Here is a 27,252-nt window from a genome sequence, read left to right as displayed (position 1 = left end):
GCAAGCCGCTCTCCTCCCCTGCAGCTGTCTCTGCAGGGAGCACAGGGTCAAGTTACATCTTCGGTGCCTATTTTAGGAGCTGTCTCGGAAGCAGCCTCACCAGCATACATTTAGTGTGACTCCGGCACAACGGTGCCACTGAGGTTTCACAGACATGTTACAGAAATCATGATTTGCTACTCAGTTGGTTTTTTTGGGTTTTTGTTTTTTTTTTTTTTTTTTTTTTTTAGCTGGAAGTGAGATTTAGCAAGCAGATACATTTATCTGCCTCAACATACTATTTAAGTGTTACAGGTAAGTGGGTGAAAACTCATCAGTGTGAGATTCTCCCCACCTAACAGGCATCATTTGAAGCCCTATGGTCTTTCACCTTTCTCCTTCTTCCCCTAAAAGCATGGAAGGGCTAAGTCAGAATACCTACAAACGCAAACACAAAAGAGTTTTTTGTAACTGGCCAGTGTTCATAGTGGCCTAGCTGAGAAGAGGCTGCAAACTCACACCTTCTCTTACAGAAGTATGACCAGAATTAAGTGACTTTCAGTTACGTTACTGTCTCCCTGGTACAGCTGATGCTTTCATCATTACTCATGCTTTTGAGGTGGTCATTGAACTTGGTGTGACCATGTGGAATTGTCTGTTATCCCCAGAAAGCACAAGCAAAGCCCAGTTGTCACTGCAACACACGCAGTGAACCAGATGTTGCCCTTCGGTTATTCTTATATAAATCTAGATTTCATCTCACTGAAACAACATTTATCTAAATCAATACAGCTAAAAGCAGAACCCACCTTATTACCTATTTTAACAAACATTTTCTGGTTTTTTTTCCTCCCAGGGATTCTCTTTTTTTTTTTCTTCTTCTTCTTTTCTATTTTAGTAATTGGGAAGCTCAGTTTTCCAAAAGGCCTTTTCACTTTCTTGTGATATAACTGAACCAGAGCCAATTCTTGCCCTGCAGGCATATAGGAAGAAGGAAGAGCTAATTACAGAATTAAATTACCTGGGACAAATGGCCTTGCTTTGCCAGTTTGGCCAGCTATCCCACGAGCTAGAGCAAATTGGGTAACACAGTATCTGGGATGGTCAGAAGTCTCCATTCAAATTTCCTATTCAAATCAACTGTAATGTACATACATAATAGTTTTTTCAAAATAATTCTACTTAAATAAATAGCTCTCTTAAGGATTTCCCAGTACAGTGCTTAGTAGTAGCTGATAGGAAGTAGCCTTGTATCCCCACAACAAATGAAGACAATCTTGATGGACTGTTGCCTGTAAGTTTTGCTTAAACATATAGTTAGAGCTGAATTGAGAAACCAGAAGATGCCTTATAAAGTGAACAGTTACCTTTAGGTGACAGAAAGATTGATCTAATATCAACAGTAGAGTCCACATCCTGCACGTGGATATGTTCTTGTAGCTCCTCTGATGTCCTAGCATCATGAACATGTGGAACAAACATGACAATGACCCCAGTGCTACCGTGCCTCTGTTGCTGACAAGCAATCACAAACAATGATTTACAGTAGAGAACAACAGAGAAACAATGATAGAGAAATATGAGAGCAGAATCTGAAACACTGATACTGCAAGTCAAAAGGTCCATTTTATTGGAAACAATGATCCTGTGACCTTTCCACAAGAGGCAAATAGCATGGGACACTAGCAGTTGCAGTAGTTACATGCCCTTCATCTCTTGACAGAAGCAGAGGTGGTCTTTGCAGAAGTCACATCAAGGACTAAAGAAGTATTTTCAGAAAGAAGAGGACTCGTAAGACTTTACCTTTTCTAGCTAGAGCTTCTTTGCCTTTACTCTTTCCAGCGTTTCCAGTTTCCTACTCTAACCTGACACTATTCTTCCAAAAGGGATTCATCTGCTGCTGCATCTGCTTGTGAAGAGACAGTGTTTCAGCATGTGCGGTAGGTAACACAGCCTGCTTTCTGAACAGGTTTTCTTCCATCTAAAATGCCTGCAAAGTGGGTGATTACTAACACCTTCATACCAACTTAACTATCATTTGTCACTAGAGCTTACCTGATATTCTTAGAGTGCTCTCTTAAAATTTATCAGTGTCTTTCAGTGTTAAGAAGCTTCCGCCAAATAAATGCAACTGAATGCTGTAATATGCTGCTCTCCGAGTGCAAACTTTTTGCTTTCTTAAGAACAAAAAAGGTGATTTGTTTCCCCTCTTCAAAACACATGCCCAATTGTGTCTTGAACCAAGATACCAAACTGCTGCCACATAAACAATGACATATATCTTGATTTTTCAGGTCTTTCAGACCAGTAGGCAAACATACAGGAAGAAGACTAGGCTACACAAAGGGCAAGAAAAAGGGTGGTTTAAAAACAAACAAAATTGTTGAAAACATTTTCTCCACATTGCACGGGTTTAGTTAATTTCTTCAAGAAATATTTCCTGTTTTTTGACAATAACTTCTACCTATGTTCAAAGTGTCTGAAAAAAAGAGTTTGAGCCAACACTGCAGTTCAGTTCAGATGCATCATGGTCCAGATCTGTCTTCAATTGCTGGGATCTATAGGTCCTGTGGACAACTGTCAGATGACTCTGAAAGCATTTCAGAGCTTAGGAATAAGAAAATTAGGGCAAGCTGTAGCTGTAAAACTGAGGAAAGGGATCAGTTTTGGTTTCAGCCAGTGCAGATCTGATGTCACCATGAGACAAGGAGAGGCAGAAATTCTGTGACAAGATTTGTATCAGCTGTATCTGACTCTGCACCTGGTCACTGCTGGCGACATTCCCTGGGATGTTCAGCCATCGTTATGCAGACTGCTTACTTTTCCTTATATACAATTGCAGTTGTTAGTGAACTTTTAAGGAACACATTTTAAATCACACACAAGAGGCACTTTTCCCTTGGGATCCTGCTTGAACTCTTGCTGGTTTACTCACCAAGCTCCTCAATTTCAGCAGACAGACTTTGGGGAGTGCTTCTGGTGTCTTGGCCTGCAGACAGCCTACTAAGCAGATTTTTTTTTTTTTCCAAAGTCAAGAATATCAGGAGCCCTACAGATCCTGTCAGCCCTCTTGGAAAGGAGTGTTCAGGATTTTCAGATTCCTTGCCCCAATAGTCTAGAAATCAGAGAATCACAGTGGGATGGCAGGAGAGGGAGGGGAGCATCTATGTGGGCTGAAACAGAACAAACAAGCCCCAGCTTCTACGGCAAACCCAGGGGCTTTTGGAATCGGAAGCCTGCACTTCCTTAATCTTCCTCAGTCCTAATTTGTTGAAATTAGCAAGCCAACATTTTTCAGATTTCTGTTCCGTGGAGAGCTTAGCAATTATCTTTCATTGCAGTTTGGAATGAAAACAGAATTGTTGATTTTCAAAGTCATGGGCAATGTGAATTTACTGTTCTCTCTTCCTGCCTCTGGTTTGGGAAGTGTCAGAATTGTGTCTTTGGAAAGACAGACAGGCAAATACAAGTCTGAACAAGAGGTAATTAATAATTGTCTGCAGATATTTCAGTGGCTAGTTGGAGAGGAAAAGCCTCTGACAGATTAAAAAAAATATGCCTTTCCAAAAATGGCTCTAACCTTTGCCATGAGACTAAAAGAGATTTAAAGCAAAAAACAATATTAAAACTACAGTGAAAAAGTTGTATGTGGAGATTTGCAAAAGTATATCTAGTATGACCACCATTACAGCTGGTTTCACCTTACTACTTCAGCACTTTTTTAGGGATCAGTTTTACCGAAAATGTTGAAGGTGCAATGTTTGGCTGTTGAGCTGATTAAACTGAGCAAACACAGCTTTCCCTAAACAACAGAAGGAAAAAAAAAAAACCAACCCACCATACCTTTGATCAGGAAATAATTTCTTAAGCTCAAATAACTATAAACTGGAATTCAACAGAGAGTGTGAATCCGATTATTTTATCTACCAGCTGCTTTAGGATGAAGTGTATCCACAGCCCTTAGAGGCAATAAAGAAACAGCCAAGCTGATTTAAATACTGGGCAAACAAAGAGAATGCAGATCTGACCATCCTGATGTTTGTCTGTGGTCTAAAACAATTCTACTCCCATGCATGTGTTTAAATTCTATACTATGAACCTTAAACAGCCTTTTTTTCATCAAAGCAAAAAAATTAAGGATGAAAGATGCTCCACTTTGGAGTAAGTAAGCACTCATTTGATTAAGTATATTTGATAGTTATGCCTGCTGAAAAGGAACAAAATGCAACTGCCAGTGTAAAAAAGATAAATAAACAATGATTGGTATCCAGTTCATGGACCTTTCTTCCCCCCCTAGTTGATAAAGCAATCATGATTGTTATTAGTTCTTACTTTCAGCAAGCTACTTTTTGGACAAAATTGGTACAGGTTTCTTTGCAGGTTTCACCTATGCAGGATGGTCAGACTCATATTTACTAATAATTGGGCTGATGGGTGTGCTTTATCAACTGTGGGAAAAAAATGTGCATGATATACCAGTGTTAAAACAAAAATCAAACACCAAAAACTTATTCATACTTGCAATGCAAAATTTCTGCTGTTTGTTTATATGCCTGGAGGCTCAGCTGCGTCTAATGGTTTATCTTGCTATGCATTTTATCCCTGAACACAATAAGTTCACTTGTCAACATAAAATCTGCCAATAATTTATTTTGTAAAAAGCAAAAGACCCAAACCTAATTATTACAAATCATAGTGCATTTGTAGACTAATGAGGTATGTTTGATAAGTTTATATGTTTGTCTTGTTCTTCAGTCACCTACAAGCAAATCTTGATACTGTAACTTTGCTCATTTATAATTACTGCTGTAATTTTGTAGGAAAAGTTACAGGTGGATTTGCAGCATCTTGGTTCAAAATTCATTTTAGTTGGTTCATATGAATGTAATTGCTAAAAAACAAACAAACAACAAAAACCCCCAAAACCAAAGGAGGCAAGCCCAGTATTCTAGAGTTTTGTTCAAAAATGGACCTTGACTGTTTATAATACTGTAACAGTTGCGGGGATAGGTCACTTGGGATAACATGAGAAACATTTTGTGGTGTGCAAGCAGGCACAGGTTCATGTCAGGGTGGGGAGGTGACAAGTAGCAAGAGGGAACTCACCAGTGAAACTTTGAATCAGGAAAGGACACAATTCACATTTTTCAAGAACTGCCAAACAATTGTAGAAGTATGTTCCTAGGGTGGCCTAACAAGCATTTGTCACGCACAAAGTCCTGTTTATGCCGTGAGACAGAAATAACTGGAATACATTGTTAATGTAAGTAGCTACAAAAACAGACAAGTTTTCATTGCCTGAATTACTCAATGAGTGTAAAGTTGCACTAATGATCCCTACAAATGAAAATGCCTTCAGGAAACAAGAGTGGTCTGGGCTGTGCCGCTTGACCCAGCTGGCTTCTAATACCAATGGTAAGAGTCCATAAAGTTTTGAACACCATCTCCGTAACACTAGCGGCTTTTAGTATGCTTCTTGCCAGGTGCGCCCACACCCTTCCTCAGGAAAGGAGGAACTACAATGACCTAAAAAAAAAAAAGGGTTTGTCCCTCTAATGCAGCCTTGGTGCACTGGCTAGCCAGCACAGCTTCACAGCAGATGACCAACACTACAGAAAGGCCAAAGTTTAAAGGAATTAACTGCGGCAAAACTGACGTTAAATCTGAAATTCAAGTTAATAGTCCTGGATATTAACATTCTCTCTCTGCCTGTGGAGCAGAAGCTCTAAGGATTCTACACAGTAAGCGGCCACCTTTAGAAAAAACAGTTACAGCTACCCAGAAAAGCCTTAAGCTCTTCCTGATCTGTCTTATCTACTGGATCATGTTTATCTCTCTGTAATAAGACCACAAGACAATCACGGGATTGAGTCAGCTACACACACTTAAGGAACTACAGGCATACACCCACTATTCCCTCTCCTCTCTTCATTATGGCCATTTTGAGTTTTAAATCAGATCTCTTGATTAAGGTATAGCTGGTATGCCACAAATTTCTTAGCAGTTGAAGATAAAACCAACAGAGAAGTCTAGTAAGGCTATTCTAGGCCAGCATCTCCACAAATGAAAAGCTATACTCACTATGGCACCAATTTATGATGTCTGTATTTACTCATACATGAGCTGCAACCTACCTCTTATCTTGGGTGACTGTTTTCTACATGGATGCCCTTTCAGCAGTCCTGTTCTCTTTCATATTCCCTCACCAAGCTCCCTCCTTTCTGTTCTGCTCTAAAGCATGCCCATTCCCATACTTTAGTTTTTCTCCTCAGGCATCTTATCCTTCACTATCCATTGGAAATGAGTACGCAGTTTTTCATAAATAGCTCCAACATCTTCCTTGACCTCCGAGAACCCTTGATAATGACCCAACCTGTCATCACAGTTGGGAACAATGCTAGCAGACACTTTTATGCATGTAGCAATCTCTGAAAGTCAAATGAGAGCTATAAAAGAGGATACAAAAGAGAAAAATATCCTAAAGAATTCTGAAAATGCTTTTGTTGTATGGTATAGAACATACAAGCCTCACCTAAACCACTGAAAGCCTCTTGAAATTACAACTGGACTAATTGTTAGGCTTTACAAAGGGGAACAAAATAAGAACATACAAAGGTACAAAGTACAAAGCCTTTAATACATCTTTGAAGATTATTTCATCTGGGCTGAAAGATGGGAAAATAGATGACAACAAAGCCCTTGACATTAATCACAAAGAGCAATTTCACCCAATGCTCCTGTGATGACCTTGATAAGCATGCCTTGTAATAAAATGAAAGCATCAATATTGCATTAAGATTTTACTTCAGTGTAGCTGGCAGTTGAGGGAGCATGCCTACATTAGTATTCCTGTTAAAATCGGGAAGGTGCTTTTCAGACAGTGTCCCAATAGCTCCCACATTCAGCACTTGGGTTCATGTCACAGAACAGCCTCAGAGCACATGGACTGGATTTATTTTGGACAAAACAAAATTGGAAGATGTGCTTCATAAACTCAACTTGGGTGCTCCAGCTGCTAAAGGGCAGACAGTCCATGGGACCTGACTAGAGCCAGTCCAAATTAACTATCTTAAAAAAACATAGTGTAGACACTGGGTCTTCAGCACTGTTTGGCTCCGCAAACCAATTTCTATTGCACTGTGCTACTCACTAACATAGACATAGCCATAGTTACCTTGAGGTAAGATAGATCCATATATGCACATGTATGCAAGTACTGCCTCCACAACTTCCTTTTAGTGAAGACGACAAGGCCTCATTGCCAAAAAGTGTTTGGAGTTCTTCCAGTCTTTTATTAATTAATGCTTCGAGAATTGGCAATTCATTTAATTCCCTTTAACCTGGAAGGTGATTTTCACTGAAACAGTATTTGAAAATTTGCGACGAGCAAGGCTTGTACAGACTAGCACTTCTGCGAATCAGCAAGTAGAAAACTTGGGTTGTTGCGCCCCTCTGTAAACACTTCTTGTTGGAAGGAAAAAGAAGCATATTACTGTACCGTTCTCTTGTTTTTCTTACCAGATAAAATTTCCTATTGATTTCATCAGCATCTCTTTCCTCTGCTTTGTAGGCTTTGTTTTAAAACTGTATGGGCAAATGCCCTTTTTGGAGTTAATGTGTAGACAGAGGGCAGCATGAAAATAAGGCTTTCAGTGTTCAAATACAATTATCACATGCAAGTTTAATAAATATGGTTAAGTATCACATAAGAAAATCCTCTAGAGCTACATCTTTCTCAGTTGTTTTTTTTTTTTTAATTATTGTTATTATTTTGCTGTTATATTTCTCATTGTTGCTTACAAAGCTTCATTAAGGTTAGCAGTCATGGGAATTTTCCACAAGGTCCCTTCCAGCTACAGGCATTATTCCTACAGTGTCCTGTAATACCACTCAGAACATTTCTAGTCAATGAAACGTAAGTACCCATAAGTCATTTCGTCCACACAATATTCCCAAAGATACTTTGCCATTATGAAATATTTCATGATAACATTAGACATTCTACAGTAGACATTGAGCAAGTCAGGAAGATTCCCAGCTCCTGAATCAGTGACCCAAACACATCTCCTCTAACTGTAACATTTGAAGTCTTATAAAAAGTGCCAAACACAGCATTGCTCCTGCAAAAAAATGGAGAATTTACCTTTAGGCAGCAAGCTGGTCCCAAAGCCAATGACTGAGAAGGACATCTGTCTTTGCACGATTGTTCCAATCCATTACTGTTTTTTCTAGCATTCTTTCCATTTTGATCAATGTAACTCTCCTCATGGCCTGAATGGGAAAGGATGAATTCTTTATGACAGATGATCATTTCTTCACCTTCAGAATCTCAACAATGATCCTCACGCTCCATGGAAGAGGACAGCTGGCCAAGATTCAGGTCTAGCCACTCACTTGACTCTGACTTGGTTGCACTGATTTAGCTAAAGTAGCTACCTGTGTAGATTGACAATGTGAAATTGAATTAATAACAGATAGACTGAATCAGCTTTAGCTGTTTATGACTTAGGAAAGAGCCCACAAAAGGTACCTGCACTGATTAAAGTAAATTGATTGAGTCAAAGTGATGCAACTGTCTTGATCATCTTCCTCTCAGTTTTTCAATCCTGCATTATTTAAGAGAGACCCTGGCATAGGATTTTTCCTGGAAATTGCAGATAAAACAATTCTCTTACTCTACTCAGAAGACTTTTCTAATTAGAGTGCATGTGGTGATCATCTGGAAAAGATCATGACAAGGTGGAATGAACAGAGATAGAAGGCATAAACTGTTATACTTAAAGCTTAACACTGCTTGGGAAAGCCTGCTTTTGTGTGATTTCATTAATTGGGGTTATGCACTTGCTGCACTATGTCAGCCAGACTGCTGGTGAAAATATTTAATGATGTTTCCTTCAGATCTAGGCACTTTCCAGCCTGTCTGGGTCAATAAAAACTGAATAATGGCAGAGCTAGAAGGACCACTAGGTGAGTTCAACATGTCTGGGTTAAAGCAGTTTTCTACTTGAAACCTCACAGTATTATAATAAACATACGTGCAACAAAAATAAATGTACAGCTCTACACAGTTCCTCTATCACACCATATTGTTTCACATCTTGACTTATATTATGCTATGATCATATATATGCAGTACATACCAACATACTAGGGTTAGTGTACACTAGTGAAAAAACTGATCTGATAGGAGAGTAGAAAGAACAGCGTGAACTGAGGTGAGCTGGAGGAAAAAGACAGTGATAGGAAGAGATACAGGAAAGGAAGAAAAAGATGATAGAGTTGGAAAATGTGCCTGAACTGAAGATGTATGAGAAGAATAAAACTGCATAAGACTGAATCCCATGACTGGAGGAGGAGGGGCAGCAAAACTGTTACTATGGACTTCCGGAGGGCAGACTTTGGACTGTTCAGGACACTGGTTGGGAAAGTGCCTTGGGAGGCAGTCCTGAAGGGCGAAGGGGTCCAGGAAGGCTGGGCCTTCTTCAAGAAGGAAGTCTTAAGGGCACAGGAGCAGGCTGTCCCCGTGTGACAAAAGACCAACCAGCGGGGAAGACGACCGGCCTGGCTGAACAGGGAGCTTTTGCTGGGGCTCAGGGAAAAAAGGAGAGTCTACTGCCTTTGGAAGAAGGGGTGGACAACTCAGGAAGAGTACACGGATCTCGTTAGGCTATGCAGGGAGGAAATTAGAAAAGCAAAAGCCCAGCTAGAACTCAATCTGGCCACTGTTGTAAAAGATAATAAAAAATGTTTTTATAAGTACATCAACAATAAAAGGAGAGCCAAAGAGAATCTCCATCCTTTGCTGGATGTGGGGGGGAACATTGTCACCAAGGATAAGGAATAAGCTGAGGTACTTTAATGCCGCCTTTGCCTCAGTCTTTAATAGCCAGACCAGTCATCCCCAGGGTACTCAGCCCCCTGAACTGGAAGACAGGGATGGGGAGCAGAATGGAGCCCTCATAATCCAGGAGGAAGCAGTTAATGACCTGCCATGCCACCTGGATGCTCACAAGTCTATGGGACCTGATGGGATCCACCCGAGAGTACTGAGGGAGCTGGCAGAGGAGCTTGCCAAGCCACTTTCCATCATCTATCAGCAGTCCTGGTTAACAGGGGAGGTCCCTGATGACTGGAGGCTTGCCAAAGTGGTGCCCATCTACAAGAAGGGCCGGAAGGAAGACCCAGGGAACTACAGGCCTGTCAGCCTGACCTCGGTGCTGGGAAAGGTTATGGAGCGGTTCATCTTGAGTGAGCTCAACAGGCAAGTGCAGGTCAACCAGGGGATCAGGCCCAGCCAGCATGGGTTCATGAAAGGCAGGTCCTGCTTGACCAACCTGATCTCCTTTTATGACCTGGTGACCCACCTGGTGGATGAAGGAAAGGCTGTGGATGTCATTTACCTGGACTTTAGCAAAGCCTTTGACACCGTCTCCCATAGCATTCTCCTTGGAAAGCTGGTGGCTCATGGCTTGGATGGGCGTACTCTTTGCTAGGTAAAAAACTGTTTGGGTGGCCAAGCCCAGAGAGTTGTGGTGAATGGAGTTAAGTCCAGTTGGTGACCTGTCATGAGCAGTGTTCCCCCGGGCTCTGTTTTGGGGCCAGTCTTGTTCAATATCTTTATCAATGATCTAGATGAGGGGATTGAGTGTGCCCTCAGTAAGTTTGCAGATGACACCAAACTGGGTGGGAGTGTCGATCTGCTGGAGGGTAGGATGGCCCTGCAGAGGGACCTGGACAGGCTGGACTGATGGGCCGAGGCCAACTGTATGAGGTTTAACAAGGCCAAGTGCTGGGTCCTGCACTTGGGTCACAACAACCCCATGCAACGCTACAGGCTTGGGGAAGAGTGGCTGGAAAGCAGCCTGGCTGGAAAGGATCTGGGGGTGTTGGTCGACAGCCGGCTGAACATGAGCCAGCAGTGTGCCCAGGTGGCCAAGAAGGCCAACAGCATCCTGGCTTGTATCAGGAATAGTGTGGCCAGCAGGAGCAGGGAGGCGATTGTCCCCCTGTACTCGGTGCTGGTGAGGCCGCACCTGGAATACTGTGTCCAGTTTTGGGCCCCTCAGTACAAGACAGACATTGAGGTGCTGGAGCGTGTTCAGAGATGGGCAATGAAGTTGGTGAAGGGTCTAGAGAGCAAGTATTATGAGAAGCAGCTGAGGGAACTGGGGTTGTTTAGTCAGGAGAAGAGGAGGCTGAGGGGACACCTTATATCTCTCTACAACAACCTGAAAGGAGGTTGTAGTGAGGTGGGTGTTGGCCTCTTCTCCCAAGTAGTTAGTGATAGGACAAGAGGAAATGGCCTCAAGCTGCATCGGGGGAGGTTTAGATTGGATATTAGGAAAAATTTCTTCACAGAAAGGGTAGTCAAGCATTGGAAGAGGCTGCCCAGAGAGGTGGTGGAGTCACCATCCCTGGAAGAGTTTAAAAAATGGGTAGACATGGCACTTTGGGACATGGTTTAGTGGGCATGGTGGTGTTGGGTTTATGATTGGACTGATGATCTTAGAGGTCCTTTCCAATCTTAATGATTCCTAGTTTTTACTTTCATTATAAATGATCCAGCCACCAAGCCAGGAGGCATGGGGTTGCTACTCTACCCTTAATTGGTTTAGTGGTGGACTTGGTAATGTTAGGTTAATGGTTGGACTGGATGATCTTAAAGGTCTTTTCCAACGTAAACGATTCTATGATTAGATTAAAAAGAGAACAGTTACATGCTGTAGTTCTTTACAGTTCTCAGCAACATTCACTTCTATTCTTCCAGTGTCAAGAGAGTGCCTGAATCATGGCTGGTATTTTGCAAGTCCTGCTTTGACACACACATAACCCCTGAAAGAAATGTGGGCATTCCATTAAGGAAGCATTCATTCACACACAAGCATGCTGCTCTAAGAAGTGTTTTACCCCCGCATGCTGCAAAATGTGATCTCCCTATGGCTATAAAGAAGATTCACTATCATTCCTTGAGAATACAGCAACAAGAGGGTTTACCGATATTCTTAGGAGGAATTCCTACAAATACCATCTTTCTCTGGTACTGAAAAGCAATTCAAAAGGACAATAATGCTATTCCATGTTGCTAAATAATGTAATATCTCATGTTTCTTTCTGAAGGTTAACTTATGCAATCACATGACTACACATGACCTTCAACTCCCTTGATAAAAGTAGTCTTTCTTCAGCCTCGTTAGAGATCTAAAGCTGAAAAATCTGAACCTCTGGGCAAGACAGCAAATAGAGAAGAACCCCAATTTTTTATGTATTTTGAACAAATCTTGTGACTTTGAGTCATCTTGGAGCGGATGGCTTGGGCAACATTGCATCTCCTGATCTTTCCTTATGCTTTTCTGATCATCTCAGTGCCCTAGTAAAAATTCTACTGAACAGGCAATATCATTTTAAGGTAATTGTGTGGAAAGGTTGTACCTTCCAGCATGTTTGCACAGGGCATGGCAGTAGGACACCTTATTTTCAACTGAATGCTGCAGAGTTGTAAATGCTACTTAGGCAAATGAAACATCAGACACTGCATCAAGTATCTTTTTCCCATCTCATTGTTTTTATTTTACTTCGCAGGGAACCGCTGTGTATAGAAGACAATAACTACTGCAATGGATGGCCTGCTCCTCAAATACCAAAGGGTGAGGTCTAGAGATTCTGGATTTCTACATTCAGCTCTGCAAGATTTGAAACGTGGCTCTGATGAGATCAGAGGCAGCCAAATTATATCCCTTAGTTATGACTACTATTAATACCTAGTGCATTGCATAGCTTGTAAGACACTCAGATACAGACCCCTATAATATTATACACTGCATAAATGCAGAATGGGAAGACTGGCTAAGCCCCCAGAGTACTTACTACCTAATGACTCATGCAGTCACTTGGCTTGAAATACATTGCGCTCATTTTCAGGAGTCCCAAGGGGAAGTAGCTCTCAGCAGTAAGAACCAGGGCTACAGGTCCTCATCATTCTTCAAGACAAGGCTCAAGAAGTGAACAAGTTCTAAGACCCTGTGGCCAGCATTTCTGGTTGGTAATAGTTTTTTTTAAAGCTGTATGGTCTGCCAACAGGAAACTAAGCAGTTTTAATAGGGCCCAGCACATAGCAAATCTCCCAGATATTGAAGCTCACAGCACTAGCAAATGTTCTGAAAATGTTGGTATTTGTCCTTCTGTTCAAAAAGAATGTAATGTGAAGAGGGACTTACCTACATTCTCCAAAGGGTTCATTAATCATTGCTCAGTGTTTTACAGTTAGTATGATTTGACCAGCATGCCTCAAGAATGCTAATAAAAAAATATGAAGGACCAATTTCTTCTCAACTAAAGCACCCCATATACTATCCAGGCTGCTATAATAAAACAACAGTAAACACAAACAACAAAAAATACTAAAAAAAAAGCAAAGCAGTGTGAGTCCCAAACTACTGCTATTTAATTTCATGCCAGCACTAAGCAATGCAACAATATGCTAAAAGTTGGGGCTGAAGGCTTTTTACCAAATTTGCACAACATAATGTAAGAAGCAGAGAGTATCATCTCAGAGTCACCTCCTAAGTGGAAGATAGGCGATTACCACAATTTCCCAAGGGGCTATAAAGTCCATCAATGAACCTGAAATCCTGTTCAGTGCCTTATACAGTTCTATTTTGGCAAAACTCCAGTGAAGTCAACTAGAACTTCTGTTCAGTTGAAAGACAAGCTTAACACAAGCAAACCAGCTATGTTATCCATCTGCTTCCTTCAGTAAGACTCTCCCCTTATTTGCAAAAAGGTTTGGGCTCCACTCTCCCTGGATCCTCCCATGCTGAGTCTGGAACCAACTGGAGGCTTTCAGTTCAGTTATTGAATTTGTGTCCTTTTTCTTTCTTTCATTTAGGACTCCAAGCCTATCTGAGATTGTGCCCCAAGGCTTAATTTTGTTTCATTTTTCATCTTGTATATAGTACACAGAAGAGGCCAGCATTTCTTGTTTAAATGATAGGTATTTTGCTTCTGATTTCAGCAAAGCTAATTATTCAGTATGTTTAGTGGGTCTACTTTAGCCTCAGATATCCCATGTACTCAACTATTTATGCACTTTAATTGCTCACATTACAATGCCAACTGTTTGCAGTACAGGCACATGAAATGGCAGTCCTCTGCAGTTGATACTCCTTCACAGGTGCTCAAACATGGCAATTGAAAAATTGAAATTTACATGAGGGTCTAAACACCTTGCCAGAGTACGCTTTTTCAGCAAATGTGCATAACTTGCTTTCATACACTTTAAGTTAAGCACCCAAGGTTTTGAAAACAGAGGTTGCAAAGCAAAATAACTGCTGTGTGGTATTAGCAGACTAGGCTGTCACTCAGTCACATACATTTTTGACACTTACAAGTGGGAAGTCTTGATTTTCTTCTCTCTGCCAATGCTACTGCTTTGCCACTTCTTAACACTAACTAGTTACCCTGTGGTATTGTTTTAACAAAAGGTCAAGTTGACCTTCAACAGAAAAAAAAGAACAGATGTCATGAGGTATATGGTTAACAAGAAAAATGTATCTTACGGTTTCCTTTGATGAAAGTAACTAGTGATTTATAACTAAAAGGAAGAGGAGCTTATGTTTAGAAAGCAGTGCTGTTTTTTTAAGCAACTTCAGTGTTGCCAGCAACATTTCCCTGAATACATGTCCAGCTTCCTCTGAAACATGTGCAGTGGGCTTAACAAGCCTTGTGCCTTCAAAGCTTTCCAGAGTCTGTATCTACCTTTTTCACAAGAGAAGAGACAGAGTGTGCACTGTTCCTCCGTGTATTTGATCTGTCTGTCACCTTCCCTCTAGTTTTGGTGTTCTTTCAAACCCTTTCATCTGAACAGAACTGCAAAAAGAATCAAGATAAGATGTGCGGTCTCATGTTTAGATTTATCAAAACTTGATTAACAACTGGAAAATGCATCCTATTTCCTGTCTGCGGTTGCATTTGTTTATGTGATACAGGATGTGGCTTCTAACATAACTGGTGCAAATGCAACAGCATATACAGGTCTTTTAAGCACCCTAAAAAAAAAAAAAATCAATCAGATTTGCAAGGTAAGACATGGAGCTGCAGGTGAGTCCCAGCTGGCAGACATAAATATCCCCCAGACCAACAAAAGGCAAGATAGATAAACGTGAAAGAAGCCCTGTGGTCAACACTTCCTCTTCTCTACCCTCTCCTGCCACGGCAGAAAAGCACAACTGTCTGATACAAAGGAGAGGAAAGTGTTTTTTCAGCCACCCCAGTCGTGACAGAAAATAAGAGACTGATTCTGTGATGTTTGTACCTGAGTTAGGACACTTGTTGAGTGGGAGGCACCAGCAAAGTACAGCACCATCCGTGAAGACCTTTTGGCATTGGTGCTGAACGGTGTGGCAATAAAATACTGTTACCAGCTCTATGTAACTACATTATTTTGTTTGCATCATCATAGCATCAATGGACCCAAATGGGTAGGCACTGAAAAAAATCCAGAGACTGGATCTCAGACTCCTCTTATTTTAAAAAAATAGCCACTAAAGAGACATCTATGTACCCTTGGTATTCTGCAGGATGTGTATTTTGGGTAAGGTACAATTGGAATTTCTAAATTAAATTTCTAGCTGATCTTAAGGACAGCTCTTCAATAAAACATGAGGAAGAAAATACAAATAGAGTGACAAAATTCAAATGTATTACTAGATAAATCATTGGTGTTTCTATCTCTTGCAGAAGCAACCAGAGTATTGCCTAGAAAGGATGAGAATGTCAGGCACTCCTCTGCAGACCCTGGGAAAGCAGTCATGTGGGACAGAGATCAGGAAAAGAGAGAAAGAAGGAAGATGTTTCGAAGTCAACATGTCTGATGTAAGTGAAAATTTTCCAGTGTCAACTAAATAAACAAACAGTTTATAATTTGTCCTTTTCTCTAGTGGAGAGTTTACACCCATGCAAGTACCCTAGTATAACAATTTCAGCAGAAATGGCTAAAGATTCACTTTCTAAAGACAAATGGGACTTTCATCCTGACAAATAAAGCAAGTATTAAGTTGCATGTACCTCTCAAAGGAGACTTGACATACATACAAGACCTTACAGTTCTCCAACTCTCCCTCCTTGGAACTCTTTGTATAGTCAAGGACTTATTTTACAAAGGTGTAAGTACCTTCTTATGGTAAATTCAACAAAAACAGCAATCTTTGAACTCTGGCCTTGGTTGTATCAGAGTGAATCTGAAGCAACCCCACTGTGTCTGAAGGAACTTGCAGAACACACAGACAAAACAGAAGTCAGGCTCTGGAGCTCAGGTCCCAGCCTGAGCTGGAAGTGAGACAGATAAGTACTTTTAGCTCCATGAAAGAAAAGCTCGGTATACTGACAAGACAGTCACCTTCACTTACTCCCTTGAACTGTCATCAGGCATCAAACAGTGCATACTTTAGTACTGGGAACTAATTGGAAAGGATTGCTGTAAGACACTTATGAGAAGTTGCCCTTTGAATTTGTTTTTTCAAAATAATTGTCCATATTGACATGTCATTTTGCTCCTGCAGAAGCATAGAGCAGGGGCACTGCTTTTACTGTGAACCTTTTTTCTGTTTCTGGCAAGTATCCTAGATTTTGTAATTTAATATTTCTGCCAAAAGCACTGAAAACATTTGAGACCATGCTCATGCAATTAAAGACAAACTGTGAATTACATTCTTGGCATTGGACTACACTGGAAGTCTGCATTTTTCTTGCTGTTTCTGAATATTTGTGAGCCAACCAAATTAGACCACAGCAGAATTAAGAATAACTTGATGATGTTTTACTTTTTCTTCGCAAACCATCCCAGGATCTAATGCACTCCTGCTCTTAGTCTAGGGAATGTGTTTAGGTCAAACAGATGTGTTTATGCTCATTAACCTTGAATACTAACAAAGTGGGAACAGGTTGTGGTATGGTGAGGACATGACTTTTACTTTTTTTCCTGCACATTAGAAAATGTGTACTCAGCCATGAGTCCTGCTCCTGTTTCACTGATAGAGGGGGTCAGTAACATAAGGACAGCCACAGTGAATCAGACTAAATCTATAAAAAGCCTGGCTCCTTCCACTGACAGTGGCCAATAATGGGTACTTTGGGAAACAGTACAAAAAACAGGGCAAGATTGACTCTTCTTCTAATATACCCTAGTCAGATCTGGTAATTTGTTGTTCGGGGACAGCCAGAGCCAGACACTTCTTTTGCATCTGTGCATTTAAAAGCCTTTCTACGATTTTCTTCAATTCCTCTTTTGAGCCCATTTATACTCCTGGTCTCTGTAACACCCTGTGCCCATCAGTCTCATTTTACTTCTACTGTGCTATGTAAAAAAGAACTTGCCTTTGCTTGATTTAAGCCTGCTACCTGGTGATTTCAACAGGCATTCTGACTTCTTGTCCTGTGATAGAATAACCCCCTCCCTAACCACCCACAGACTGTATGTTGAATACCAGGTCATCCACCAGCAGTAGAGCCACTATCACCACTATCTGTCCCACCACTCTCTGATGGGGCAGGGGCTGGACTTAGAAGTACAGGAGATATAGAGACAAAACAAAGAATATAAGTTTTATCTTTTGTCATCACTATACCCACAAGTTACAGGGAAAACTTTTGGGAAAAAAAAAATACATTGAATGTCAACAGTTTCTGAACTTACAATAATAACCAAAGCCTTCAGAGATCTAGTAGGTCTCCCTTACAGAATAAGCCCAGGATTTTGTACTTTAAACAAAGAAACTGCTCAAGCTAATGAATGACAGCTGTTAGCATTCCCTTCCCAGTACTTCCAGGAAGGGCTAGAAGACATGCTAGCTCAGACATTTTTCAAGATCCAAAGACCTTAGCAGTGAAAAGTCAAATACATCAAACTGCTTGAATGCAAGCTGTAACTTGCTATCTGAGTTTATGGAGAACTTGTCAAAAAATTATACAAGAAAGCGTACAGCAAAACTTAAAACATATTAAAACACAAAACTGTTGAACAGTTTAAGTAATTTGTCTTTTGTAAAAGTGCAGTCTAAATAACTGAGCTACAGATAGCACATCCAAAACATTGACTTCAAATTAGCAAGAAATCAGTCAGTTTAAAAATTATAAGAACTTAAGAACCTTGCCTATTTCCAATATTATAAGATTATTCTTCAAAAAGGGTGAGTGTTCCCTAAAATGCTTATGCTTTCATGAAGCCCCTAAAGTCATCTGGCATATAGTATCACTGTAATCCTGTGACAAAACTGCCCTGAAAAATGTGACAGGAATGAGTCAATACATTTTTAGAGCAGTATCTTCCACAATTCCACGGACTAATAGAGAGTATTAACACTGATATATGTTTTTGAATTATCTAGAGAAATGATGCAGCAGTGTTAAAAATAATTCACTTTTCTGTTACATTGAGAGTTCAAATAATGCTCCACAAGTTTACCAGACGTGATGCATAGTTCTAGGATAGGTTAATATTGTATGTCTAGTATCCCTTGCTTCACTTCTTATAGCGAAACAAACTGAGAAAGAAAAGGATCACAATGATAGAGGAGGGTCACACGGATACCAGGGTGAGGCAGTGGAACAACTATTCAGCTGGTGCATCATGCCTGTATCCGCCACTTCCCCCAATGAACAGACGTAGCCCCTTATCTGTTTAAGATAGAGACTGTAAAAACACTAATGATGGACTAAAGCCCAGTTTTTAAATGCATTTTGATACTGTGCAACTCAACTTTATAACCTAAGAGACAGCCTATCTCAAGGATCAATAAAGGCAGGTAGGGCCCTGTGTCCCATGACTTTCACATGGCCCCATCTTTTAAAAAGAAAAGCCATCCTCTTATATCTTGCTTTGATAGGTGAAAACAAGAGAACTTCAAGGTCTCTTACTAAAAAATTTAGACAGAGAAATTCTGTTTCTCCAGGAAGCAGGTACAGTGCTGCTGTGACCAGTCAGTATCTCACACTAATGGAGAATGAGAAAGTCCAGAAGAGAGGAAAAGTTTGAAACTTTTTGGAGATGAAAATTTGCAGACATTTTCCACAAGTAAGAGCAGAAAACAGCTCTCTTGTGAAAAGTAGACTCGGACAACAGCCCTATGGACTTGTGTTTCCACAAGAAACAGGGCCCTTGGGGAAAACCAGTGACAAGCATGTGATAGTCTAGCCAGGGACTTTCAAGGTGGTTTTGAAGAATGGGGGAAGGCAGGCATTGGGGCAGGGCTCTGGGTTTTATTACACTGAAAAAGAATGAAACTGAAGTACCAAGAAGGGGAAGATAATGCAGTGCTGAGATCCAGTATTATTTGGGACACTGATTCATTTCAAAGCTGAAAAGACAATGAAATCCCACAGAACCCATGACACAGCATGCTCTGGCAAGAAGGCCAAGTTATATAAACAAACAAAAAGGGAAGTCTGATGCTGAGTTGTTGCAACTGCCCTACACCTTATCAGCATTTGAGATGTCTGGTAAGGAGTCATAAAGAGTAAGTTCTTGGCAGACACTAGTATCAGTAAGAAATTGATTCTATGACTTTCAGTATGCTGGCCTGCTCCTCAAATCCATTTTAGTCCTTGCAAGCCACACCGTGACCAACAGGGCTTCCCTGGAGTAGTTCAGCCCACTTGGCAAAACTAACTGTTAAAAAACCATTAGTTGTTTCCAAACTAACTGTCACAAACTGCCCCCAGAAACTTCTGTTCTCCACCCTTGCTGTCTGCTCTCCCTCAAAGTACACCACCTACATTCATCTGTACAGGGGCTCCTCCGTTTCTCCACTCCATGCCAGTCCCCAGAGTCTCTGCTCATATACTTGCCTCTGCAGTCCCCAGCCTCATCTCTAGCATGATTATTTCTGCTTTGGTGACACTACCCCGTCCACAGAGCTAGACCAATGTGAGATGAAAGATTAAGAAACTCAGGCAACAAAGGAAGTGAAAGTTGTGATTCAACAGATCTTAGATTCCTCTTAGGCAAGACTAAAATCAGAGTGCTGCCAAGACATTTATTGGCTGGTCTTTTAAGGTGCTCTTTTTCAAACCAGACACAAGAACAGGCAGTGACAAAGCACAGAATCATAGAATCGTTTAGGTTGGAAAAGACCTTTAAGATCATCCAGTCCAACTATTAACATTACCAAGTCCATTACTAAACCAATTAAGGGTAGAGTAGCAATTTCATGTTTCCTGGCTTGGTGGCTGGATTATTTATAATGAAAGTAAAAACTAGGAATCATTAAGATTGGACATTGTTCTTTGTTTCTCAGAGTTTTGGGAGAAGAAAAAATTGCTCCAGACAGCAGGTTAATTTAGAAATCCACTAATCTGTTGATGAAGATCTGCAGTGTTTCACTTAAACATGTGCATTTCACCGATAAGCAATATGTTCCTGACACAAACTTTGCACGTGGTGACAGTGGTCACCATACAAAGAGCTAGTGGGCTAGGATTCCCCACCCTGGTGAAGAGACACCTTTGGGAGGCCTGATGGCATGAATAGGAACAACTCTTCACTGTCTCTTCAGATATTCAAGAACCAGGAGCCATCAATGAAGCTAACAGGAGCTGGGGTCTAGACAAGCCCTACAGATCACAGAGCTCCTTGCTGGAGGATTTTCTAGCTGCAGAAAATTCTCAAGGGAGACTGAATAAGCATTTAGGAGAGAGATCTATTGATAGTCACTAGACAGACCACACCAGGTTCAGGAAATCCCTTAAGTGAAAACATACATAGGCTAGGATAGTATCCAGGAGAAGTATCATGCCTCATTCTTCTGCTTCCCTGGTGTCTGCTTTTGGATTTGGTTTGCTTTTAGTCAGCCAACTCAGTTTGTACTTGGTACAACACTACCGGTCTGTTCTTGTGCACATTACAAGGGCTGAGCCTGTCTCCTCAGCACCATTCCTGCCCTGGGGGACATGGCAAGTCTCACCAGACCACTCCTACCCATGTTTCTTGTGCACTAGAAGCACTCGTACAAGAACCAGATCCTCTTGCTGAGTTTCTTGCAATTCTGCTCTGAAAGGATCTCCCACCTGTTCTCCCTTCATCCCTTCTCACAGCCATGCCACTGTCCCCACAGAGCACACGTGCTTCCTAACCTGCTGGCCTGGGTAGGTGTGAGCTAGGCAGGGCTTCCCTGAGCTTGGACCAGCTGCTTCCCAGAAAGCACCCTTTCACATGCTAAGCTCCTGGCAAGCCATTAGACAGTGAGCTTGGGGCCATTGCTGGAGACAGGGAGCAGACAGATGCTTGGTCTGAACCAGTCTGATCATTTGTACATATGTTACTTTACAGGCACAGCCCTCACTGACACGCAGGGTCATGCATGTGGGGTGCTGATTGCACCAAGAAGTGCCTTTGGGTCATTGAGAATCATAAGTGTTTTGAAACAGAAGAAATACTGATGAATAACCTTACAATCCGACCAGGTTTCTATGCTGAGGTAACAGACCTCATTCTATTCTACCCTATTCTGCAATTCATACCCACCCTCCAGGAAAAGAATGACTACATCAGATTTAAACCAATGGAGAAAATCAGGTCTGATAGTTAGATCTGATCATTGAATAATGGCCATGACAAAACCTGTAGTTATAACTTCTATGAACTAAGAGCATGAGAAAATAGTATCTCTTACTTGACAGTAATTAGTGTAATAAGCAGGCCTTATCATTAGTTTTTTGGAGGCAATGCAGGAAAACCAGTTTATCTTCTTTTTCATAAAGCTTCTGCCTGACCTTATCCCTGTAGTATAGTGTAAGGGTAAGATTAAGATAGTGCATTAAGCCTACAGTTCCACCAGATGGGTAAGCCAGCCCCCCAGCGCCAGGTTAAAAGTGCCACAGCCAGGAACCATCATGAGTCCCAAAGTGCCAGCTTCTAAATGACCACAACACCCCTCTTGTGTACTGTCTCTTGATTCTTACACTGGTCATCTTCCTTGTCAGTGAGTGTGAGTAAAGCACCTTTTTCCATGGAATCTGCCTTCCTGTCCTAAAGCTCTCTGTTGATTCTCCACATATGCATCACAACCCTCCCTGCCATTAGGCTTCCTTGCTAATGCTGTCTTGGGCAGTGGCACTGATACTGCTGCTACTTCCTTAAGATTTTATTTTAATAACTGCAACTATAAAAAACACCTGCTGAATACTATATGATGTTCACTTACATGTGCCTTACAGAAGTCTGATCAGAAAGTGCAGATTGTAAGATTTGCCAATTCAAAAAAATCTTGAAAACCACAGCAAGCTGTACAAAACAAATATGAACAATTACAAAGTTACTGGTGTGAATATGGTTTAGTCCAGTTGATTAAAGATGAACTAGAACCTAATGACATAGCTTTCATGCTGCCACCATGCCTTACACCAGGAAAAGTTATGAAGACACAAGATACTAAGACAGCACTGCAGCTCTTAACTCAAATTGCTGCAGTTACCACAGCCACAGAGAAAAAAATTTAGCATCTCTTGCAAGAGGGGGAAAGATCTTATTTTACACCACAATAAAAATGTGTAGTGCTTTCTGACACCCTTAGAATCAAGGCTTCTTGATGGGCATTACTGAACTTAAGGGAGCATAAGCTCATGATTTTAGATCTACAAGTTCAAAGTTCAGTTCTGCAGTTATACAGGAGCATTTCAAACACTATAAGTCTCTGGAGCTCTGTAGAGCTGCCCAGAGAGTAGAGCAGTTTCAATCACTCTACCACAGTGTATGTCTGTTACTCAGAAATAGCTGCAGACACAAGTCTTGAGAGACTTGTGAGCTAACTCAGCTGGTCCTTTAGCTTAACCATAAACAACATATCGATTATTCCAAGGAAGATGGAAGGGTGTGTATTTTGGCTTCTGGATGGACTTTCATAACAGCAAGCATTACATTTAATCTGTATAAACAGCTACAGTGGCTGCAAGAAAAAAAAATTATTATGACACTAGGGCAGGGGAGTAGTGTGTTTGACCTGGATCTCAGTACAAGAAAAGAAATAGGGAATCCACTTCAACAGATTACTTCTGCTCATTCTTTCCTTCTCCTTGGAAGCCTGGGAAAGAGGTCATGCGTTGGCTTTTTAGCCTCGATGAAGTCACATACGCAATAACTATGGTTTTGGAAAACTGATGTTTTGTGAAGATGGTGTTATGTAAAAGCAAATCTGAAGGTAGAGGTGAGGGAAGGGCACAGAGGAAGCAGGAAAACAATGGACAGACCTCTCATTGCAGGGAAGATTGTAGTACCTGACCTAGAATACTAGTACATTTCCAGAGGAGGTAGCATGCAGCATATTTTGGGGCCTGATTATTAGTGCAAACCTCTCCAGGGGACTCGCTCTCTTTGAGCAATGCTACATTTCACTTTCTCTTCTATTAACTTGGTAAAAGTGATCAAGCATTAGAGGAAGAAAGACTTTCCTAAGGCATTTCATAGCTTCTCTTATCTTCCAGGAGGTAGCCAGAAGCAATTTCAGCACAGCAGCTTCTTGTTCCATAGTTACCCTTTCCTTCCTTCATATACCCAGGAGAATCAATCCTGCATTAAAAAAGAAAAAAAGAGGGATTCCTATGAACCTGCCATCCACAGATATAGAAGGAAAGGTTTTCATCTTTTTCTTACAACCTTCATATCACCTACTGTTTCAGCTCAGTCCCCAAAGCTTTTATGTCTCCCTTTGACACATACTGAAATACCAACTTAATTCAACTTATACTGTCATGCAAAACCTTTGAGCTGACCTCTGTTAAACAAGAGTACTTGTCCAACTTTGCAAGCCCTCAGCATCACTTTGAAGACACAATCAAGGCTTTGTGTGATAAACTGGATGAGATTGGCTCTTTTAACTTTAGAAGTAATAGAAATGCCAACTTGATGGGGAATTTTTCTGTTCTCGGTGAATCTTTTTCTTCCAATTTTCTGATAAGCAACTGCATTAATTCAGTGCTCAAAACAAAAGTATCAAACAGCCTCAGTGAAAACATTGTGCCTGTCTTGGTCTGAATCAGACCTGATCACGCTTCACTAACGGAACATGCACTGTCTCTTGTTCTTTTGTTAATACCCTCTTTGTGCATAAATTCTCATAAAAAAGAAAAAGAAGGTAGACATCAGCTAAATACATGCAGCAGAGAAGCTTCAGAGCCCTTTTCAAAGTACAGGTAAAGCAACAACAAGAGAAGAAAATTAGCAATATTCTTCATTGGAGATCACCTTACATAAAACTGTAAAGTCCAGTTCTTCAAGTCTTCTTGAAATAACTGTAGCCCTACAACCTTCTCCAGAGTCACACTCATTTGCATCAGTAGGTTTGGGCTACAAAGCAAATCTAAATAGTTGCACCCTCATTGAAAGCAAAATCCACCACAAGACCCTCACTACTACAACACATACAGGTATGAAAATGGATGACCCACTAAGTGATACAATATTCAAAGTCATCTCACCATGTAAATTTTCAGTCAGACTTTAAAAATTGACATGCAGATTTCAAAGGGAAGTCAAGACCTTGGAATTTCACCTAGCTCACTAAAAACAGGTGAGGTACATTTCCTCAGATTCAATTCTTGTTCAAGCAAATGCAAGAATGAATTTCAGGTTTTCCTTTTGGCTTAGATCTAAGCTCTGAGTGCCTTTTTCCTCTTCCTTTCGTATTTCCAAAGAAACAGAAGAGCACAGAAATTCAACACCACACAAGCTGAAAGCCCCCACCCTTCATACTAACACTATGCACTGAAAATGCAGATTAAAAGCTGTCATTTTCTTGCCTCATCACTGCTGAGTTGTTGAGCAACTTGCACACATCAGTACACACTCCTATTCTCAGTACTGTAGAGAGAGGGAAGCTGAAATAACGTGGTGAAGCACACTAGTTCAAATACTGAAAAGGAAGCTTGAGCTACTCTCTACGATGTCATTTTTACTGGCCAGTACAATTTGGTCATACACATATAGACAGGGCTACAAAAAAGTCTCTCCCGTGCAAGGTGCCATTTTTGATGCCCTGTCTGCTAATTTCACGCTCCCCACTGCTGCAAAGGGAAGGTATATGGCATTTGGCTGAAGTTTCAATCTTAAACTGCTGTTAGAGAAGAGGCCCTCGCAAGCAGTTAACACGAGAGGGTTCAGCACAGAAACAGTAGGAGTGTTTTACACTCTGTCACTCCTCCTCATCTCCACCAGAGAGTGTAGCCTAACCATGCTTCAGCATCCAGCCCAAGAAATCCTAGTCTGTAAAGCAGTCCTGCTTTTAAGATTCAGCAGCAAGACGCTGACTTGACAGTGTGGTTGCAGCAAAGGAAATTCCCACTAGATACGAGGAAAAAATTCTTCGCAGTGCAGGTGGTGGAGTGCTGGGGCAGGAGCCCAGGCGTGACAGGGGAGGAGGTTTTCCAAACGCAGCAGGACAAGGAATGCCCTACACAACCTCATCCACCCTGGGAATGGTGAACCCCTGGGGTTGGATTAGAGACATCCAGAGGTCCCATCCAGCTGAATTACCAGATTGTTATCAATCAAAGTTTGCACTCAGCCCAACACAGCGGGAAAATCATTAAATGCTCATCTTCATGAATGCATTTTACATGTCTTTTAGCCTCAGCATTTATTTATTTTTTCCATTATAGTAGTGCCTAAGAAACTCACTCAAAGAGCAGAGCTTTACTACAGTAAGTAGCATGGAAGTACACAATGCACCCTGCTTATCATGAAAATGTTTAGGTAAATCCAGTGGATGCAGTTCAAGAAGAAACTGAGCTACCACAGCCAGCCCTGGATAAAGAACTGGAAAGAGCCGTTTAGGGCAGCCACATTAAGCAGACTTAGTACAGCCCCTAAGATGGTAGTGCCCCTCTCGCTCAGCCACAGATCTCTCCTACAAATAATGACACGCTCCCCTCACTCCTGTCACCAGGGGCTCAGGTCTCCTAGCTCATCAGGGATCCTGTCCTCCAGCTGATGGCAGAAGAGAGCCCAGCTCAGATGTCTCCTTCCCTTCTTGCAGAGCTTCTGCAGCTTCACAGCATCCTCTGCTGCCAAAGAAGAGAATCAGATCAGAAATGAGGAAATGGACTAAGCCTTCTAGTGAAGCTCATCGCTTTACATAGACCTCCCCTCCACCCCCCAAACTACCCTACAATGAAGAGACAGATAACAAATCCCTGACCCAAGGGACAGATCTCCTTACCTTCCACAGAGCTGCCCTTGAAACTGATCTCCTCTTGGGTACTACAGGTGCAAAACAGTCCTGAAACACCAGAAGCTCAGTGTTTCCAAGGAACAGTCCCATACCAGAGCACACACTTTGCAGGACCAGGCTTTTGAGGTAGCTGTTATTTTTCTCAGCCTAACCCTCATACAGGTCCTCAATCAACGACAGGTTTAATAAGTGTCATTACTTATTAGAAAATAATAATATGCTTATTTAAACAAATAACCTTAGTAAATCAGCCATTTGATTTGAAAGAAGGTTCTCATAGCTCAGTTAAGCACAGTACCATCACCAACAGCTGCACTATCACCTACATGTTCACTCGAGGAAAATTGTCATTTTAATTGTTCACTAAAGTCTTTTGTCATTGTGCTAGTTGGTTTGTTGCACTGTCCCACTGTTGATACAGATGATGTCAAGGCAGCTGAGAAAATAGAAAATCCTTTTAATAGAACCGGTGCCAACATCAGCACTGAGAAAATCAAACTCTGAACTGTAAGCGGGTGCTATGCAGTACCTTTCAACATCTGGCTCTAAATAACCCTTCTCCTTGTTATTGTGAATTTGTATTTTGTTAGGAAAAAAACCCAATACTTCAACTTTAGAAAGAACAGAGAAGGCATAAGCACATGCCCTTTCAAATCCATGGGAAATATTTCCATTGCGCTAAACTGGCGGTCCCACAAACCGGTCAGATTGTAAAAAAATCATTACTGCGAGTAGAAAACCAGCAATGCCACACACCTGTGGGTGAGTGATTCCACTCGCTTCATAGGATCGCTCAAGAAAATACATCTTTACTCCTATTCCAGCCATGCCTGGCCCTATACAATCTTTACTCACATGGCTGCACTCTCGAGCAGCTGCATTGACGAAACCGGGTTGTTTGATCCTAGCACGCGGAAACATTTTAGGGGCGCAAGGACGGCAGCCCCAGCGCTCCCTCCACCGCCGCCTCTCCCGGCGGCAGCACAGGCATAGCTGCACCTATAGAAACACGTCTTTATATACCGCTTGGGGCGGGGAGACCCGGCCCGCCCCCGCCCCG

The 27,252-nt window shown here is 41.4% G+C and overlaps 1 long non-coding RNA gene across 2 annotated transcripts; it reads left to right on the top strand.

The window, feature by feature from the left end:
- Window positions 1–1,887: 1,887 nt before the first annotated feature.
- LOC142594496 (uncharacterized) lies at window positions 1,888–26,955 on the top strand. 2 transcript variants are annotated; one of them, XR_012831449.1, is made up of 4 exons: window positions 1,888–1,919; window positions 12,559–13,014; window positions 15,715–15,849; window positions 25,908–26,955. It is a non-coding gene; the product is annotated as an uncharacterized LOC142594496 (long non-coding RNA). The 2 variants fall into 2 exon arrangements; XR_012831450.1 differs by lacking the exon at window positions 1,888–1,919 and adding an exon at window positions 8,409–8,946.
- Window positions 26,956–27,252: the final 297 nt, after the last annotated feature.

The sequence above is a fragment of the Pelecanus crispus genome, chromosome 1 (genome assembly GCF_030463565.1).
Source record: "Pelecanus crispus isolate bPelCri1 chromosome 1, bPelCri1.pri, whole genome shotgun sequence".
Classification (NCBI taxonomy): domain Eukaryota; kingdom Metazoa; phylum Chordata; class Aves; order Pelecaniformes; family Pelecanidae; genus Pelecanus; species Pelecanus crispus.
The sequence above is the reverse complement of the archived record's forward strand: the minus strand, read 5'-3'. Positions and strand labels throughout refer to the sequence as shown.